Below are 19175 nucleotides of genomic sequence, written 5' to 3' on the forward strand. Positions count from 1 at the left end.
TGTGAAATTGACTGGTCTGTGCTCAGTAGAATTGCTAGGTTATGGAGTACAGCCTGTGACCAACTTTACATAAAAGAACATTATAATGTGGGGGGCCCACAATGTGTGATGCCCAGGAGGACAGCACACCAGTACTTCTTTCCCTGGGAACTGTTAGAAATGAAAACTACCAGGCCTCACCTTAGACCTGCTGGCTCAGCCCTGGGAATGGGGATCAGAGTCTGTTTCAGGAAGTCTTAGGGGGAGATTCTGAATACCCACTTAAAAACACAGCTGAAACTCTGGGATGCAGCATTTCCTGCATGGCCACTAGGTGGCTCTGTTGCTCAGGACAGACTGGTTAGGGAGGGGAGCAGGGCATCAGATGATGGAATGGATGCCACTCTAAGGTGGATGAGGGATGTCTCTTACTTGTTGCTTCAATTTATTTCCAAGTAAGCATCCACTTTCCTAAATTTCCAAGGACAATCACAGAACACCCCTATGGTTTTACTGGCAAGTATAGAAATTGGTATTAATTTGTAGAATATAAAATGTTTTCTGTACTGTATTACCAAATATTACTATTGCTATCTAAAACCTGCATTTACTCCTTCCTTGAATTAGACACTACGAATTGTTTCAGATGTGAGTCGTGGCATTGCCAGTAAAATCAGCAGTTAGCCTTTGACCCAATCTGGAATTCTAATGCATTTTCTAATCCATTCTCACCCTCTGTACACTCCCCAAGTTCCTTGGGTCTACTTCTGACTTCCTTCAGTTCCTACCCCTTCATCCTTTGTGGGGTGAAACTTATATTGAGCCTCCAGCATCTTTCACAACATGTTCTAGATTCATCCTCACCTTAAGCCCCAGGAACCACCCAATGATCAGATACTGGAGAAACAGGACAGCAGAGTCCACTGCTTTACAAGGGTACCAGGAAGATGAGCAAGCTAGAGGCAACGTTCATTACAGCAGACTTTGGGCTGCATAAGCTTTTGGATCCTCTCAGGAGATGTCCCAGTTCAAATGCTTCTCACAAGACGGTGTAAATTCTTCAAAGTAAAAGCACTATAAAGTTTCATATAAATATTTTAACTCTCTCATTTTAGGCATCATCATTTTATTTATCAAAAGAAAAAGACTTTTTCACTTGCAGGGTGAGTGGGAAAGGATCTCTCCATGCACAGGCTGTGGGATTTTCAGGAAGATCAAAGCCCTTGAAGGGTACCTCTAACAGTCTGCATGACCTTTACCACTCATTAATAATGGACATTCTCATCTATCGCAGTTGAAATCTTCAACCTTTATCAGAGATGGGCATGCCTACAGTAAAAGGAATCACACATATCTAAAGCAAAATAGCATTCCTCTTGTTGTTTGTTTGGGTTTGGTAGCACTCGTTTAGCTACTAGGCCAGCAGTTGGAGACATTCTTAAATTCAGAAATCAAAAACTGATGATAAATAATTTACTATACTGGGATAAGGGTAAATAGTATAGTATACACTATACTACAGTAAATGTAGTATACTTTTATATACATTATACTATATTTACTATGTACTGTGCTAAATTCATACACTCATGCCTAGAGGCAACTGTGTAAAATTTTAGCATATTAATTTTTAAATTAAGAGAGAATTTGAACATTGTAGAATTATTAGTTTCGCCTGGCTTAATAGATACAGCGAAAATAAGATCATTATTTCTCTAAAGATCCTGTTTCAGAACTCAACAGAGCTGAATATACCCTGTGAGTTTCAGCTAATATCAGGGTTGGAGGGGGAAGCCGTGGCAATAATGAAGGTGGAGGTGCTAAAAGCTGGCTTATCCAAGTGTGGGAGGGAGTTCTAGATTGCACAGCTAGATACAGGAAGTTGAAACTAAATATCCGTTACCTTTAGAGTCAGGGAAAAATTATATGCTTACAAACAAACAGTACTCATGCAATTCCATTAAGTTCTAGAAAAACTTTTTACAATTAAATAAAAAGATTGGAAATGACAAGCTGGAGTTGAAAGATGACCAGGAAATAAGACCATTGCTTACCTATAAGACACAGACTGGCCACCTCTTGGATCCTCTACTCTAATTCATGAAAGTTGAAATTAGATCAGATTCTGGAAAACACTGGGAAGCCAAGAAAGGCCGAAGCCTCAAGGTACAGGCTGCGTATGAAGGTAGATGTTGGGTACTGAGATGAGAACGAGGAGCCATAGAAAAAATAGATGATCACATTTCTAATCCATGAAGATCATAGTGTTGACTGTTAATGGACTTGGGCGGGAGCGAGACAGTAAAACAAGAGAAGAGTGAGAATAACCACAAAGGAAGATGCTTTCTATTTTACCTGAACTTAAAGATGATTTTTATCCCTACAATATTTTTACTGATCATACAATTAGAATTAACTGGAGAAAGGAAACCTTCCCACATCGTTGAAACTTTGATCTGACTTCACACCTCACAGTTGCTCCTTTTTCTAGTTTGTACAGTTCTCAAAGCCCTGGATGGCATGGCAGCAGGTGTTCTGAATGTTACAGACCATGTCATTGTGGGGCTTACAGCTTTCTGCTTAAGAAACTAGTTGCACAAACACAGGGCCGGCCAGAGGTTAAATGAGCCTCCTACACTTGAATAATGGTCCTCGGTCATGAGACTTGAATAAATAGTGTGCTTTCTCTCCTTTCCTAGTGAGACAACTCACACAGCACAACCTGCCTCTGTATTACAGGGTTCCAAGTGTCCCACCCACTTGCTCTGGGACTTGAAGTCACAGCTAAGTGCACTGACTTCACACCTTTTATGTAAATAAATTGGTCACACCATACTGATATCCTTGGGGATATTTCTTCAGATTCTAATAAGTATGACATTGATGTGTACTTACATTTAACAACAGAATGATTACCTTAAGGTTTGGTATTTACTGACCAAATCTGGCTTGATATTGTGCGGTGTTGCCAAGCCACAGTGTTTGGAACCGAGTGAGGTAGGCTTGGATGGTTAGCAGAGCCAGGGCAGCTGAAGAAGACTTTTATGCTGGCTTTTCATCTGCTGTGCACTTTTTCATGGAAAGAAACTGCTGGTCCTTCCATCACAGTTGGAACACTGGGCTTCCAAAGGTTCTGTTAATGGCAAGTAAGTGAAATATGAGCATATGAATGTTTCCTTTTACATAGGATTTGATATGAACAAAACCCCAGAACATTTAAAGGAATTTGGAGAACCACAAAATATTCCAGGCCATAACTAAAAATATGGGAATGCATTAACATCCGATGGAATTCCAATCTATGCAATGTACATTCATATAGGATGAAAGAGATAGACAAATGCATTAACATGTTATAGAATCGTCTACCTCCCCAGAAATCTATATGAATGAGGGGGGCGGAATGGGAGGAGAAAAAATAGTGATTTTTACACCCATTTCTAGTTTTGGTTTAAACATTTGTCCCAGAAAACATTTTGGCAAGAAACACACATTTCCCAGCTGCCTCTGAGAGAGCAAGTTGCAATCTATTTTATAATATCCTTCGCAACTAAGTATTTCCTTGGGAAATTGCCTGGAAAGTTCATAACAACTAAGGATAAAATAACTTTTTGGTGAAATAGCCACATCTACAAGCCAAGGAGAGACACTGTCAGGATCAGATACAACTCCCAGATGCCAAACTCTGTCCGTGTTAACAGACCCTTGAATTTACCATCTACAAGAAACATTTGTAGAATGGATTAGTAGGCACTAGGGAAGGATTTGGACAAATCTGAGGATACAGGGTCTGCCCTATCCATCTCAGTTCTTGGGATGCGAAGACTGTGGGGATAAGATTGAGTTCTTTAATGCTAGGGGCATCTGAGATATTTTAGAACTTGTGAGCCTGTGACTGAGAAAGTCTCCAGGAAACATAGAGAGTTAGTCTTCTCACATCACCATGGGAGTAGATTCCATGAGCAGAGGATAGGCAGAACAACTGTGATTGTTCAGAATAACAAAACAAACAAAAGACAAAACCAAAATAAAATAAAATATGTAGGCTGCTACATGAGAGCAGAATCCCAAGCAAATATTGAGGAGGAGTCCACATAACAGGTGCATCATGAAATTGGCCTGTTTCTTACTGAATGCTGGGTTACCATGACAGTACAAAATTCTTACAGACACATCTGTGAATTGCTAAGTTTGCCCCATTCTCACCTTTCAGAAAGGAAAAGTCTCTAAACAGGCTTGGAGGCTCCACAACTGATTATGCTGGTATTCCTTGCCCAAAGCATTGTCCCTGCTGCTTGTCAATTTAAGAGTCCAGCTTGAAGGAGTCAGTCAATAATGTAGGCATGACCTTCTTGTTTAGCAAAATCAACATTTTTCAGGGAATCAGTCTGGCGTCAGGTTTTGGGTTGGTTCTCTCCAAGCAAAGAAGGTAGATCCTTTGGATGAGTGAGCCACCTGAGAGCTCAGGAGAAAGTACTTGAATCTCAGGCTTATTTCAAGAGCAAAGGCAGCTGAACCCATTCACCTGTGCTCCCCAGGGATCCACAGCAGGAGCAAAGAAATGGGGTGGGGGTGGTACACACTGTGCTAGGTGCATTACGTAGACTTGGTACATATTGACATTTATCAAATGTGTCAACTGTGCTCAGGGTACTACACGTTTGTAAATAATAAAGCCAACAGCCACAATGAATACTGCTGGAGGGTTAAGATTTAAATCTCCATCTGCTACTTTTTCCTGTGCCACTAAATCTCCAATTCAAAGAACAGATACCAAGGTTGTGTTTTTTCTCTCAGCTCCTCAGGCATTACATAGGTAGAGACGGAAAGAGTGTAAATCTTAGGAGGTTGATGAGATATAGGTGACACAAAAGTTGGGCAGAGATGCTAAAGGATACAAAGGGGTAAATTTGGATGCATGCGTGTCGCCATTGGACATGATCTTAAAAGAAGCTCTCTACTTCGCTAGTAATTTGAGAAAAGTGAGGTCAGGCTCTGAGGCCATGCGGTGTGTCAGGTAAAAGAGCTAGGGCTTCACTGGAACATCGGGGTTCCTTCGATGCACTCTATGTAGCTCTTCCTCTTAAATGTGTTAGAAGCACCTGTTCAATGCTAAATAACAAAAGGAAGGACCCCCCTGATTTAAAACCCATAGTAAGTTAAAATGTAAGAGGGATCAGCTTCCCCCAAATCTCTCCAGACTCTTATCTCTGGGTTGTGAACTCTGTCTTGGTCACAGACTCTGATGAGTTTGGACAGATTCCAAGGGTCACAGAACATGAGTGTGAAATGCATATATTCACGTTCACTGGGTAATAACTCAGTTGAATGACTGCCTGAGACACACAAAACCACTCATTGGTTCAGTCTGGTATACTCACTGCAACGATTTATGGGAGCAGGGAGGAGAAGCCTTCTGGGGTGGTTGGCTGTAGGGAGGAGTTTCTTGGTTTCCAGCAGCATGGTTCTGGTAGAAACCGCCTCAGACAATTGATTGCCATCCATCTTGGCTCAGAGAAAACTAACTTTTCACGCTTTCACTTCATCACAGCAACAGGTTAAAGCAGAGATTTTGCCCAAGTGAAGACAAATGAACGTGTGACTTTGTAAGCATGCCAGGCAAGGTGAGGAAAAGCAGAGCAATTTTGGATGTCAGGGCACTGGCCACATCATCAGTTAGCTATGGATCCTGGCTGTGTTCCTTCTCCCTAAGACTCTGTGAACTCCTCTGTGAAATGGATGAGTTGAAAATGACCTAGAAGCATCCTTCTAGTTTAAAGGTCAGTCAAGATTTAAGGTGTATACCTTGGTTGCTGTAGCTTGGACAAAAAAAAAAAAAAGAACCAAGGAACACATTGCCATTTTCTACCTGATTTAGATACTTCCATTATTTAACCCATTTAATATCATAACAACTCAATGAAAATAATATACCTCATTGTTATTCTCCTCTCATTTTACAGAGAGGAAACTGAGAATTGTACAGAATAACTTCCCTGGATCACAAGTTTAATTAATAAATACACAGAGTACCTAGGGGACAGAGAAGACCCTAATAGAAGAGGTGATACAATACATGAATGATTACCTCCAAATTTATACATTGAAATATTACCATCCAGTGTGATGATACAATAAGAACAAAAACAACAACTCAACATCAACAACTGAGATGTAATTCCCCTGGCAGAGGATTACATCTCAACATACAAGGCTGCTTGTCTTCAACAGCATCTCTTTAAATGTCCCTCATTATGGAATCATAAGACTACTACTTATGCCTTCCAAGGCCCTGAGCTTGATCCATAAAACCGAAGGAGGGGAAAGAAAATCTCCATAAACATATTACCTTTTTTTATCCATGACACCAGGACTCAAATGCAGGCAGGCAAGCAGCAGAATGTAGGTGACATAGAAAATAGAGTGACAACCAGCATTCATAAGGTCCTCATATGTAGACTGCAAGAACCACAACAATCAGTAGCATGGCACGATAACCCAAAGGGTACAGTACTGGAATGCATACTTCCACAGTAACCAACATCTGTCCAATTTGACTTAAGACAATCATACCTGGTAATGGAAGCTTCACCAACTACCAAGGTTAGTAAAGTCATAGCTCTTAGAAGAGAACTTAAAGCTGCCACTGGAATAAAACAGCACAATCCCAGCTGCATTATAAGTATTTGCCCTTATGCCCACAAATAAGTGTAGTCCTCACTCCATATCAAGAAGACATCTCTTTGAAACAGATGGGGACTATTATAGAAAATCATAACCAGTTTGAATAAAATGCAGAGTTGCAGAGCTGAACCCCAGTGTATACATCTATAAAGCAATTCCCACACCCAAGACTCTGGAAACACTAGGCAAGCGGGGTAGAATGATTGTAGGCGTTAGAGCACCAAGAAGTTTGCTGTAAGATTGTGTCTCCTGAGAATATCACAAGTTACAAGTTTCACTCATAAAGTCTCACCAACATGACTGTCTAAATAGGAGCTGAGCAAGGATGACAAGAAACATGGTAACATGGTTGGGGGGAAGCCTAAAAGATCTCAACACTACACAAAGTACAGTCAACTAAGAAATACTGAAAGTGGGAGGAATAGTCTTCCCCAGAGAAGAGCACAGCAATTTGTTATCCAATATCAGTCAGCTCTGAACATACACATACATGTAGGATTATACAGAATGATCAGTTTGGAAAGATTTATTTTCAAAAATTCATATACACATATGTATGTAACAATAATTTACATGGAAAGGGGACCATGCATTTGAAAGAAAGCCATGAGGAGAACATGGGAGGGTTAGGAGGGAGGAGGGGGCAATAAATGGTGTAATTATAATCTCAAAGCTAGAAGAAAGCAAGTAAGAGAGTCATGCTGGATTGACTTAAACCTCTACTATTCAAAGGCAGAAAAACCAAAACAGGGGTAGGCAGGACTCATGTTAGAATTTAAACAGTTCTTTTCTCAGTGTTAAAATTTTGACTCCTACAGCTAAACACTGAGCTGAACTCAAGGAATCTCAGTGACAGAGAGGGAGGACTGATGAGCAAAGGGGTTAAGACTGGGCTGGTTTAACACCCAAAAACAGCTGACCTGACAATGGTTACCTCTTGAATCCCAGACTGATGGCTGGGAATCCAGCATGGGACTGATCAAACCCCCGAATGTGGGCGTCAGTGAGGAGCCCTAGGCAATCTATTGGACCTTGGGTAGTAGATCAGTATTTATCCCTCACATACACATGGACTTTGTTTGGGTGCCCATCCCACAATGAGAGATGCACTCTCACCCTGAACTCTTGGGGGAGGGTCTAGGCCTTGCCCTGGTTAAACGACAGACTATGGACACCCCCATGGAGGGCCTCACCCTCCCTGGGAAATGACGGGGTACTGGGGGGTTGAGGGGAGGGCATTGGGAAGAGGGGAGGGAAAGGGAGAGGGACCTGGGATTGACATGCGAAGCAACACTGTTCTAATTTATATTTAAATTTAAAAATAATAAAAAAATTCTCAGCAGGGTCCCTCCACAAACCTCACAAAAATATAACTGAGGAAATATCCAAAATTTGGACAAGATTACAACCACATTTCTTCACTGTAAACTGAAGGAGAAAAAGTCCCTTGGAGAAATCAGATGCAATTTATTATATGTTATACATTTTAATGCCTTTATTGGGCTATAACTAACAGGAAATAAAGTTCATCTACTTAATATGTATAACTCAACAAGTTTGAGCACACATAGCTACTACAAATGTTTGGAACATCTTAATTACCCTAAAAAGAAACTCCAGAACCACACGCAGTGAGATTCCTCCCCAGTCCCAGTCATGGGTAACCACTAATTTACTTTTTGTGTTTTACTATTATGGACATTTTATATAAAAGTGGTTTGTTGGAATTGATTTCTTTCACTAAATATAAAACATTCAAGGCTTGGCCATGCTGCAATTGGTTCAACACTTTACATGTTTTTTTTTAAAATAAAAGACTGATAGATATAACCACATTTGACTTACTCTTTCATAAATTCACAAATACTTATGCTGGTTATACTTATTGAACATCACAATATAGAATATAATCCTTCTCAATCAGTGTCTTTATTTGTGTTAAATATGCATTTGTTATTATTTCACAAATACTTAGGAGCAGAATACTGGCTCATATGGTAATTCTCTACTAAATAAAAAGGGTACTACCAAACTTTTCCAAAGTAGTTGCACTATTCTTCATCTTATTCAATAGTGTATTGTTCTTCTCACCTCATGCTATTGTATTTTAAATAATGATGATTTGAGTATAGTCAGTGCATTAATTCTAGCATGTATGAAGGAATTTTGCCTTGTCATAGGTTCTGCAAAATGTAAGGTAAATAAGGGGTCTTGTTTCCCTACATCCTCCCTGTGATATTTGTCATTTGCTTTCTTTTTTTTTTTTAATTTAGATAAGAAACAAGGTTGCTTCACAAGTCAGTTCCAGGTCCCTCTCCCTTTCCCTCCCCTCCTCCCGTGCCCTCCCCCCATCCCCCCCCCGTTATCCCCTCGTTCCCCCAGGGAGGGTGAGGCCCTCCATGGGGGTGTCCATAGTCTGTCATTTCATATAGGGCAGGGCCTAGACCCTTCCCCAAGAGTTCAGGGTGAGAGTGCACCTCACATTGTTCTATGGGAGTCCAAAGTCCATGTGTATACTTGGGATGGGTACTGATCTGCTGCCCAAGGCTCAATAGATTACCTAGGCCTCCTCACTGACACATTTGCTTTCTTGCTGATTGCCTTTCCAGCTTTGGTAAAACAGAATCACACATTTTTTCTTTTTTATTATTTAATATTTAAATTAGGAACAAGTTTGTTTCACATGTCAATACCAGCTCCCTCTCCCTCCACTCCTCTCTCGCCTCCCTTCAACCCTCCCCCAGCCCCTCCTCCAATCCCCACTCCACACTCCAAGGAGGGTCAGGCCCTTTATGGGGGTTCTCGTAAGTCTGTCATATAATCTGGGGCAAGGCCTAGGCCTTCCCCCATGTGTCCAGGCAGAGACAGCTTCCCTCCAAGTGGAACGGGCTCCCAAAGTCCATCTGGATGACAGGGCTAAGAATCACACATATTTAATTTCACTCCCCCAGTGCCTAAGGATGTTGAATACCTTTTTATATATTTAATGGTCATTTGTCTTTCTTCCTTGGAGAGCTGTTTATCTAATTTATTAGACCATTTACTAATTTGATGCATTCATTTTAGAGTATTTGATTATTTTTATTTCATTATAGATTATAGATAAGAATCCCCTGTCAGACATATGTTTGGCAGGCTTTCTTCAGTTCTGTAGGCTGTCTCTTCCCCCTCCAATGGTGTGCAAAAGCTTTATAATTTCATGCCATTCCATTAGTCAGCAATTGGGATTACTCTGTACTATTGCAATCCTTCTCAGAAAGTCTTTGTCTTAGCCATGTAGGTGCTTCCCACCCTTTTAGGTTTATTACTGCCGTTGCTTTGGTTGTTACTAAGTGATCACCCATTTTTACCTCAGTAATATTTTTGTTATAATCTTGCATTTAAGGTGCATGAAATAGTCTATATCTACTGAGTTCCTGTATCATGGGGAACCTTAGAATATGCAAAAAAAGATTGACTTGTTATAAATTTGTATTTTGATGGGTGGACTTTCGTTTCAGGCACTGTATATAAAATAATACTGTGCTTTTGGTCAACTAATGTGGATATAAAGTATAATCATGTAACTTGGTACTAATTCTTAACTATGTAGTTTTTAATTGTTTTGTGGTTTTCTATGAAATTGGGCAAAATATGATACCTTTTTTCACATTCTTGGTTTGACTTAGACCCTAACATGTTCCATCTTACAACTGCTAAAATTTCAATAATAGATCAACTTCCTCTCCCTCTTTTGACATTTCTGTCTGTGCATTACTTCCCTACATGCTAATGACTCCACAAAAAGAATGGCAGGAAAGGAACTGTGACTTCTTGATCTAAAATTATAACTATCAAATCTCAGAGAATCTGTGTTTTTAAGCCCAGTTCCAAAGACTGTACTGAAGAGGCCACTGGCTTCCCAACCTAGCCATTGCCTTCTTTTCTGAGCATGCAGGTAGATCATGAATCCCAGCAGGGCTTGCCACAGTGTGGCTGCACATATAAAAATGCTCTGGCTAATGCTTTGAACAATCAAAGCTGTGTCCATAAATTTTTCATGCACTACAGTGCTTGGGGTGCTGAGTTATGGAACAAACTCTTTTCTTTTCCTTTTAAGAATTGTGACAGTGACTCAGAGAGCATTCTGAATGATGCATGGAAAGAATGTAAAGCCAGGGGATGGGGAGACAAACTGTGAGTTGTTGACTTCTGGACATGATGTGACTGTTGCACAAATCAGCTCACAGCAGTTGGGAACACCTGTGCAAGCACAGCATAACATTAAGTCGGTAAAAATTCCAGCATGAGTAGGGACAGTGACCCCTGAAACTCACCTGTAGTAGAGGAGTTATTGGAAGTTGATGGATTTTGAGGAAGGAGAGTCACTCTCCTTTGAGGATGTAGTTTCTGGTAGATTGCCCATGCTCCAGTGGGTGTCCCAACACACCATATTGTCAAGATTAGTTACACTCAGAAGGACTTGAAGTTGGAGGGAGTTGGGATATGGAAAATCAGGGGCTGCTAGAGGATGGTAGTGGTGGATAAATATGATCAAACTACTCTGCATCTATATATAAGAAAGAAGACCTATATGTATTTTGGAGTCTGGGTTACCTTATACAAGATGATTTTTTTCTAGCTCCATTAATTTACCTGCAATTTTCATTTTTTGTTCTATTTTTCGTTTTCTTTATGAAAAAATTTATTGATTTTTCCAATGGAGGGGAAATAAAATATAGTATTATTGAGAGATAAAGTAGAAAATGCAATATGAGGATTAAAAAGGGAGGGGTAGGAGAAAAAGATAAATAAGGGAATATAGGAAGGGACTACTAACACTAGAGCCCATTTGAAAAGCTATATGAAAACCCATTACTGTAGAAGCATTCCAAAATATATACATATATGAAAGGAATCTAGATGGTGTCACCAAATAATAGGGGAGGCAATGCCCCAATTAGACACCAAGTAAAACCTCCAGAGCCAGGAATGGATTATATCTTGAGTCATTGGCCAAAAGGGTCCCCTAGACTTTCCCCAACATCATCAGCTATTTCCAAGGCTATGGGTTGCTCTTCACACCTAATGGTGCAATTGTACCATAAATGTCATGGGAGTAACCATTGGTTGGATTGAAGACCAGTTCCATGAGATGGAACACATACTAGATAGATCATGGGACTAGAGGAAAACTAAAACTATTATTCTGCCAAAAAACACAGCAATAAAATTAGTCCTAATAATATGCTGCTGTGGCATGGATCATTGTCTCATTCAACCCACATTAGAGAAGCTTCTCCTTGCAGTAGATAGCAATTAACACAGAGACCTGCAACTGGACAATGTGAGGAAGTGAGAGACTTTGGGGGCACTCACCGCTAAATGGGATGTCTTTATCAAATCGTTCCCCAAAAGGCTCAGGAACCTATGCAGAATAGGAGGCAGAAAGATTGGAAGAGCCAGAGGAGATGAATAACTCTGAGCAAACAGGGTTTTCCATACACAAACAGACGAATGCTCATGTGGAAACACGGAAACAGGCAGCACAACCAAGACCTACACATGTCAAGCTGTGCATGTTCCCAGAACGAGGGAGGAGTGGTTACAGTATCCCACCCCTAACCAAGAAGCTGTCTATAACTGACAGCCATGGCTAAAGGGAAAATTAGTTTTCCGTAATGAAGTGACGCTGACTTATATCAACCACACTCCAAAATGGACCCCATACAAACATGAATTGGACTCCATGGTTATTTATGTTTATTTATGTATTTGTTTTATCATTCATTCATTCATCCACTTACTAATTTTGATTGCTTTTGATTTTTAAGAAAGGAAAGAACATGAAGTTGGATAGGTAGCAAGCTGGAGGAGGATCTGGGAGGCGTTACAGTAGGGGAAAGAATATGATCTAATTATACTAGTTTCAAAGAATAAACTTTTTAGAAAGACACAACAACAACAAAAATAAGAAAGGCTATTCTGGATGTGGACAAAAGAAGCTGTTATGCACTGTTATATAAACCAGTCCAGCTACTATGGCAGCAAGTATGGTGATTTTTCTAAAAAAAACTAAAGACACAATTACCATGTAGCCTAGATATATCACTCCTGAGTGGCTAGTTATCTAAAGGTCTCCAGTTAGCATATAGCAAAAAGGCATGTGCACACTAATGTTCATTATAGAACTACTCATAATAGCGAAGTTATGGAACCAACATCAGTGCCCATCATACAGCAATGGATGAAGGGATGAAGAAAATGATATATAGATATAGATACAGATATAAATATAGAGACAGATAGATATAGATATAGACATATGGATATAGAGAAAAATAGAGTTGTGTGGGTTTTAGGAAATATCGACATAACTGCAGACAATCATATTAAATTCTGTCAGTCTCAGAAATGTAGCCATCACATTCTTTCTGTCATTTGTGGGTCATAGATTTCATATAAATACATAAAACCATGTGTGTTTACATAGCACAGAACTGGAAGTAAAACTGACTATGGGAACAAGGAAGCGAGGAGTGAGAGAGGAGACTGTAGGGCTTATACAGGAATAAGCTCAAGTACAATATATATTTGTATAAAAATGTTCTTGTGTTAAACAGCACCATGTACAACAAATATGCACAATGAAAATATTATCTTAAAAGTACTGGGATTGAGGTGGGTAGACAGCTTACTATGCAAGCATCATGAGCATTTGAGTTTGAATTCCTAGCATTCACATAAAAGCAAGGCACAGTGGCACATGCACTGGGGAGTGGAGGAGATAAGTGAATACCAGGAGCTTGTTGGCCGGCCAGTCTAGCTGAAATGGCCAGGCCAGGTTCAGCAAGAGACTGCCTCAAAACATCACCATCATCATCATCATCATCATCATCATTATCACCATCTTCATCAAATAATAGTAATAGCAATGAGAGAAGTGATTGAAGAAGCCATTCTCTAGTCTACATATGCTAACCTCGGGCCTCCACACAGTCCAGTTCACTTGTACACAGAAGTACACACATGCATATAGCTACATTACACACACACACACACACACACACACACACACTCACACGCAGGCACACACACATGTATGCACACACATACATATATATGAATACTGTTAAATAGTTACAAATTTAAAAAATAGTTAAAGTAATAAAAACAACACTTGTGACTTTTTCAGTTGTCTATAACAAACTTGTGGTAATACCAGCTCACAACTGTTTTGTAATAACTGGCTCCCAACAAACAGCCAGTTCCCACCAAACTATCAGTCTGCTCCCTTCCTCTGTGTGACTGGTTCTCTCTTTTTTTTTTTTTTTTTTTTTTTTTTAATCATTTTTTATTTTAATTTTAAATAGCTTGTTTCGCATGTCAATCCCAGTTCCCTCTCCCTCCCCTCCTCCCGCACTCCCCTTCCACCCTCCCTCCCACCCTATTGCCAAATCCCTCCACATAGGGGATGTCTAGAGTCTATCATTTCACTCTTGGTAGGGTCAAGGCACTCCCCTAAGAGTCCAGGCTGAGAGAGCATCTCTCTTTGTGCCATAGGCACATGAAGACAGATTGTATACCAGGGATAGACACTGATCCACAGCTCAGAGCCCCATAGGTTGCCCAGGCCTTCTCACTGACACTCACATTTGGGGGGACCAGATCAGTCCCATTCTGGCCTCCCCACTGTCGGTCTGGGGTCCAAGAGCACTCCCCTGTTCAGATCAGCCGTCTCTGCTGGTTTTGCCAGCCCATTCCTTGCCAATTTGCTCATCACTCCTCTCTCTCTGTCACTGGGTTCCTTGGGTTCAGTTCAGTGCTTAGTTGTGTGTTTGCCTCTGCTTCCATCAGTCCCAGGATGAAGGCTCCCGGATAGTTATAGACATCAAGTTCATTATCAGGAATGGGCATTCGAGGTGGTCCTTCCACTATTGCTTAGCTTGCCAATTGATGTTATACCTTTAGATCACTCGAGGTCACTCTGGTGCCTGATCTGTCTTCGATCCTATGATTCCCTCTTCCCCCTATTTTACCCCCACCCCCTCAACTTCCTGTTCCCCCATGACCCACTCCCTTCCTCTTTACCCCCTCTACTCTTCCCATTGTCTGACCCCTATGGTCTGACTTGCACACTAGACTTCAGAGTGAGAACTTTGTATGTTGGGTGAGGAGGCTTACATCATTCCTGTCATAGGAACCATTCCACTCACTTGATTACTGAGTTAATTGTCATTTCTTTTATCAAGTTGTACCTCCAACAACTTTTGGGATTTTTTTATTGTAAATTTTTTTATTTTTAAATTTAAATTTAAATTAGAAACAAGGTTGTTTCACATGTCAATTCCAGGTCCCTCTCCCTTTCCCTCCCCCTCCTCCCACACCCTCCCACCAACCCCTCGAATATCCCCTCATTTCTCTAGGGAGGGTGAGGCCCTCCATGGGGGTGTCCATAGTCTGCATTTCATCTAGGGCAGGGCCTAGACCCTCCCCCGAGAGTCCAGGGTGAGAGTGCATCTCTCATTGTTGGATGGGTACCCAAAGTCCATTTGTATACCCAGGATAAATACTGATCTACTACCCAAGGCCCAATAGATTACCTAGGCATCCTCAATGACACCCACGTTGAGGGTGTCTTGATCAGTCCAATGCTGGATTCCCAGCCATCAGTCTGGGATTCAAGATCTAACCCTTGTCAGGTCAGCTGTTTCTGGGGGGTTAAACCCCTTTGCTCATCAGTCCTCCCTCTCTGTCACTGGATTCCTTGAGTTCAACTCAGTGTTTAGCTGTGGGAGTCTGCCTCTGCTTCCATCAGCCACTGAATGAAGGTTCTGTTTCCTAGACTCTCTGGCCATGGGTTTGTAGGCAGGCACTCCCCAGATCTATGTCTAAAATCCATATATGAGAGAGTACATGCCATGTTTCTCTTTTTGTGACTGGGTTACCTCACTCAGAATGGTTTCTTCTAGTGCCATCCATTTGCCTGTAAACTTCATGATTCCATTGGTTTTTTCTGCTGAATAGTACTCCATTGTGTAAATGTACCACATTTTCTCTATCCACTCTTCAGTTGAGGGGCATTATTTCTAGTACATTGCAGGGATAAAACTCAGTTCTCTCAATAGCCAAGAGTTTTCCTTCCCGTCTTTCTGACATTAGTCAATGTCACTCTCTAGTCAATCTCTGGATGGTAGGCATGTTCAATATGAGCATATGACTTTCATTAAAATGGCCATACACTGTGAGACTGTGAGGATTATGGTATGATCGACATGCCCTTGAAATAAATTGAATGTTTGTATCTTTTTTTTCCTTTTTTTATTTTTATATTTTATTTTCCAGTTTAAATTTAGATAAGAAACAAGGTTGCTTCACAAGTCAGTTCCAGGTCCCTCTCCCATTCCCTCCCCTCCTCCCGTGCCCTCCCCCCAACCCCCCCCCCGTTATCCCCTCATTCCCCCAGGGAGGGTGAGGCCCTCCATGGGGGTGTCCATAGTCTGACATTTCATATAGGGCAGGGCCTAGACCCTTCCCCAAGAGTTCAGGGTGAGAGTGCACCTCACATTGTTCTATGGGAGTCCAAAGTCCATGTGTATATTTGGGATGGGTACTGATCTGCTGCCCAAGGCTCAATAGATTCCCTAGGCCTCCTCACTGACACCCTGATTCAGGGGGTCTTGATCAGTCCCATGCTGAATTCCCAGGCTGATGCCTGGGATTCAAGAGTTAACCTTTGTCTGGTCAGCTGTTTCTGGGGGTTAAACCTGCCCAGTCTCAATCCCTTTGATCATCAGTCCTCCCTCTCTGTTACTGGCTTTCTTGAGTTCAGCTCAGTACTTAACCAAGGGAGTCTGCCTCTTCTTCGATCAGCCACTAAATGAAGTTTCTGTTTCCCAGGCTCTCTGGCCATAGGATTGTAGGCTGGCACTCCCCAGATCTATGTCTAAAATCCATATATGAGAGAGTACTTGCCATGTTTCTCTTTTTGTGACTGGGTTACCTCACTCAGGGTGGTTTCTTCTAGTGTCATCCATTTGCCTGCGAATCTCATGATTCCATTATTTTTTTCTGCTGAATAGTACTCCATTCTGTAGATGTACCAGATTTTTCTCTATCCACTCTTCGGGTGAGGGACATCTGGGTTGCTTCCAAGTTCTGGCTATTACAAATAAAGCTGCTATGAACATAGTGGAACAGACTTCTTTGTTGTATGAATGGGCATCTTTTGGATATATGCCTAAGAGTGCAGTTGCTGGGTCTTGTGGTAGGTTTATTCCCATTTTTCTGAGGAATCTCCATACTGATTTCCAAAGTGGCTGAACCAGTTGGCACTCCCACCAGCAATGGAGGAGTGTTCCCCTTTCACAACATCATCTCCAGCATAAATTGTCATTGGTGTTTTTGATTTAGCCAGGTGGGTTACATTGAGACCACAACACAAAGCAATTTTCATTTGACCACTTGACAGTTGAGGAACCTGGGACTCAGAGTAGCCTTTGGGTTTTCAAAATTCACAGAGATATTAGGTGATGACATCAAGGTATTCAAAACATTCTGTAAAAGGCTCTTGACAACTGGCCATACTATGTGGAACTTCAGGTCTCTGAACAGTACAGGCTTCTTCTTTGGTTCTGTCAATGGTATGTCTCAGAATTCATTCTTTTTTCATTTAAGGATATTTAATCTCCTTGTTGAATTTTAAAATTTAAATAAAACTTATACATGTGTTTTCCTAGTACCATATGCCTTCCTGTATATCTTGTCTTTAAATTTCAGAACTTAGCAAAGGAGGGAATCTGGAGAGACAGTTTATCTAGTAAAGCCCTTGCTTTGCACTACGTTTGATCCCTAGAATCTATATTTTAAAGATCCAGGAGTAGTGATGTGTCTGTAACATGGGGAAGATAGAGATAGGAGGATCCTTGAGGTCTGGGAAATAGCCAGCTGAACCTAACTGATGGTCACAGAGACCCTATCTCAAAAGACAAGGTAGACAGCTCATGAAAATTTGACATTAAATGTTGATCTCTGTCCTCTACAAGAACACACACACACACACACACACACACACACACACACACACACACACACACACACGGGGGGGTTGCATGGGGATAGTATATATTTTTCTATTGGTGCCATAGCAAAAGAAAACACATTTTGAGGCCAGAAAAACACATATTTATTATCTTATAGTTCTGAAAGTTAGAAAGTCTCTGGTGATTCATGTCGTTCAATGGGGTCATCCAAACAATCTAAAATGACTTAACTATACTCAGAGACACCAAGTATTACATTCCATGTATTTATGGATCATTATTCTACCTACCATAGGCTATTTCCCTGCTTTCCATAGAATATTTCTTCACCAAAAGTTCCTGATAATGATGATAAAACTGTTCAACCCAATTCAATTCAGTTTATTTGTTTAATTCAATAAAGCCTCACCATGTAGAAGCACTCTGATGAATGCTCTGGGGGAAAACAAAACACTAGAACTGTGCATTATGGCTTAGGATTACAGAAGTTTATAACCTGGGTTGATAGACATGCTATATAGAGAAGAATTAACTAGATCCCAAAAAGTCCTGCATCATGTCTAAAATTAAAATCACAATACAGGGATTTTGTCCACTGGATTACTTAGGAGATATAATCCTAAATGTTCTCAGGTTTATGGAGCATGGAAACATACTAGCACAACTTAGAAACATCAGTTATGTTCATTGGCAATTTTAACTTGGTCCTGAGGAGGTCTGTAGGAGAGAAACAAAATCTCCTAAGGAATGAGTAACTCAACTAAGGGTGTGCAGAAAATAAACTCGAAAACCTGTATTTAAATCCCATTATGTCTGATTCCAAAGTAAACACTCTTTCCACATGTCTCTAGACAAAACTGAATTGTCCACCCCCCCAAAAAATTGGATTATACCGATTTCCACCTCCAGCTGGACATCAAGCTAAGAGCTATGCATGCTTTGCAAAATAAAGTCTTATTTCACTCTCCTATGGGGTGAGGCTAAAGGATGGGCTTAAAAAACAAAACCCGAGTCCTCATCTCTTTGAAAGCCAAGCACTTAGTTTTCTTCAGTGTGCCCTGAACAATGGATTCCCAGACACAACTGACAAGTTTTGTTTCTGGTTATTCACTTGATACCTACCACTTGAAAACTGAAAACCAATATGTTGACTTCAGCTCATTAACAATGGCATCTACAATAAATATATGGTATGCCTGACAGATATCCTTTTTCAGTAACTGCTATAAAAATAAGCCTAACAGTCTGCAAATTCTCATGGAAAAAATTAATCATACTGGATTAAAAAGAATCACTTTGTGATTTCCACAGGCATTCCTTCCAAAGTCCCAGGCTGAACTTTAGCTTTCTCAGTGGTGTAGAGAAAGAGAAACTATAACTGAACACAGGTAAAGCTAACTGGAGAAGACAGAAAATAAGAAAGAGGAACCGAGGGCTCCACCTGCCCACAAAGTGAGGCACAGAATCCTTGTCCTTGTGGAGGAATTCCAG

The 19175-nt window shown here is 40.8% G+C and overlaps 1 long non-coding RNA gene across 1 annotated transcript in view; it reads right to left on the minus strand.

The window, feature by feature from the left end:
- Positions 1 to 2901: 2901 nt before the first annotated feature.
- LOC121134301 overlaps positions 2902 to 19175 on the minus strand; it is a 61394-nt gene continuing 45120 nt past the window's right edge. Inside the window, exon 3 of the long non-coding RNA XR_005871372.1 lies at positions 2902 to 3112. This is a non-coding gene — a long non-coding RNA (uncharacterized LOC121134301). The remainder of the gene's footprint in view (positions 3113 to 19175) is intronic.

The sequence above is a fragment of the Mesocricetus auratus genome, unplaced genomic scaffold (genome assembly GCF_017639785.1).
Source record: "Mesocricetus auratus isolate SY011 unplaced genomic scaffold, BCM_Maur_2.0 Super-Scaffold_4256, whole genome shotgun sequence".
NCBI classification, from domain to species: domain Eukaryota; kingdom Metazoa; phylum Chordata; class Mammalia; order Rodentia; family Cricetidae; genus Mesocricetus; species Mesocricetus auratus.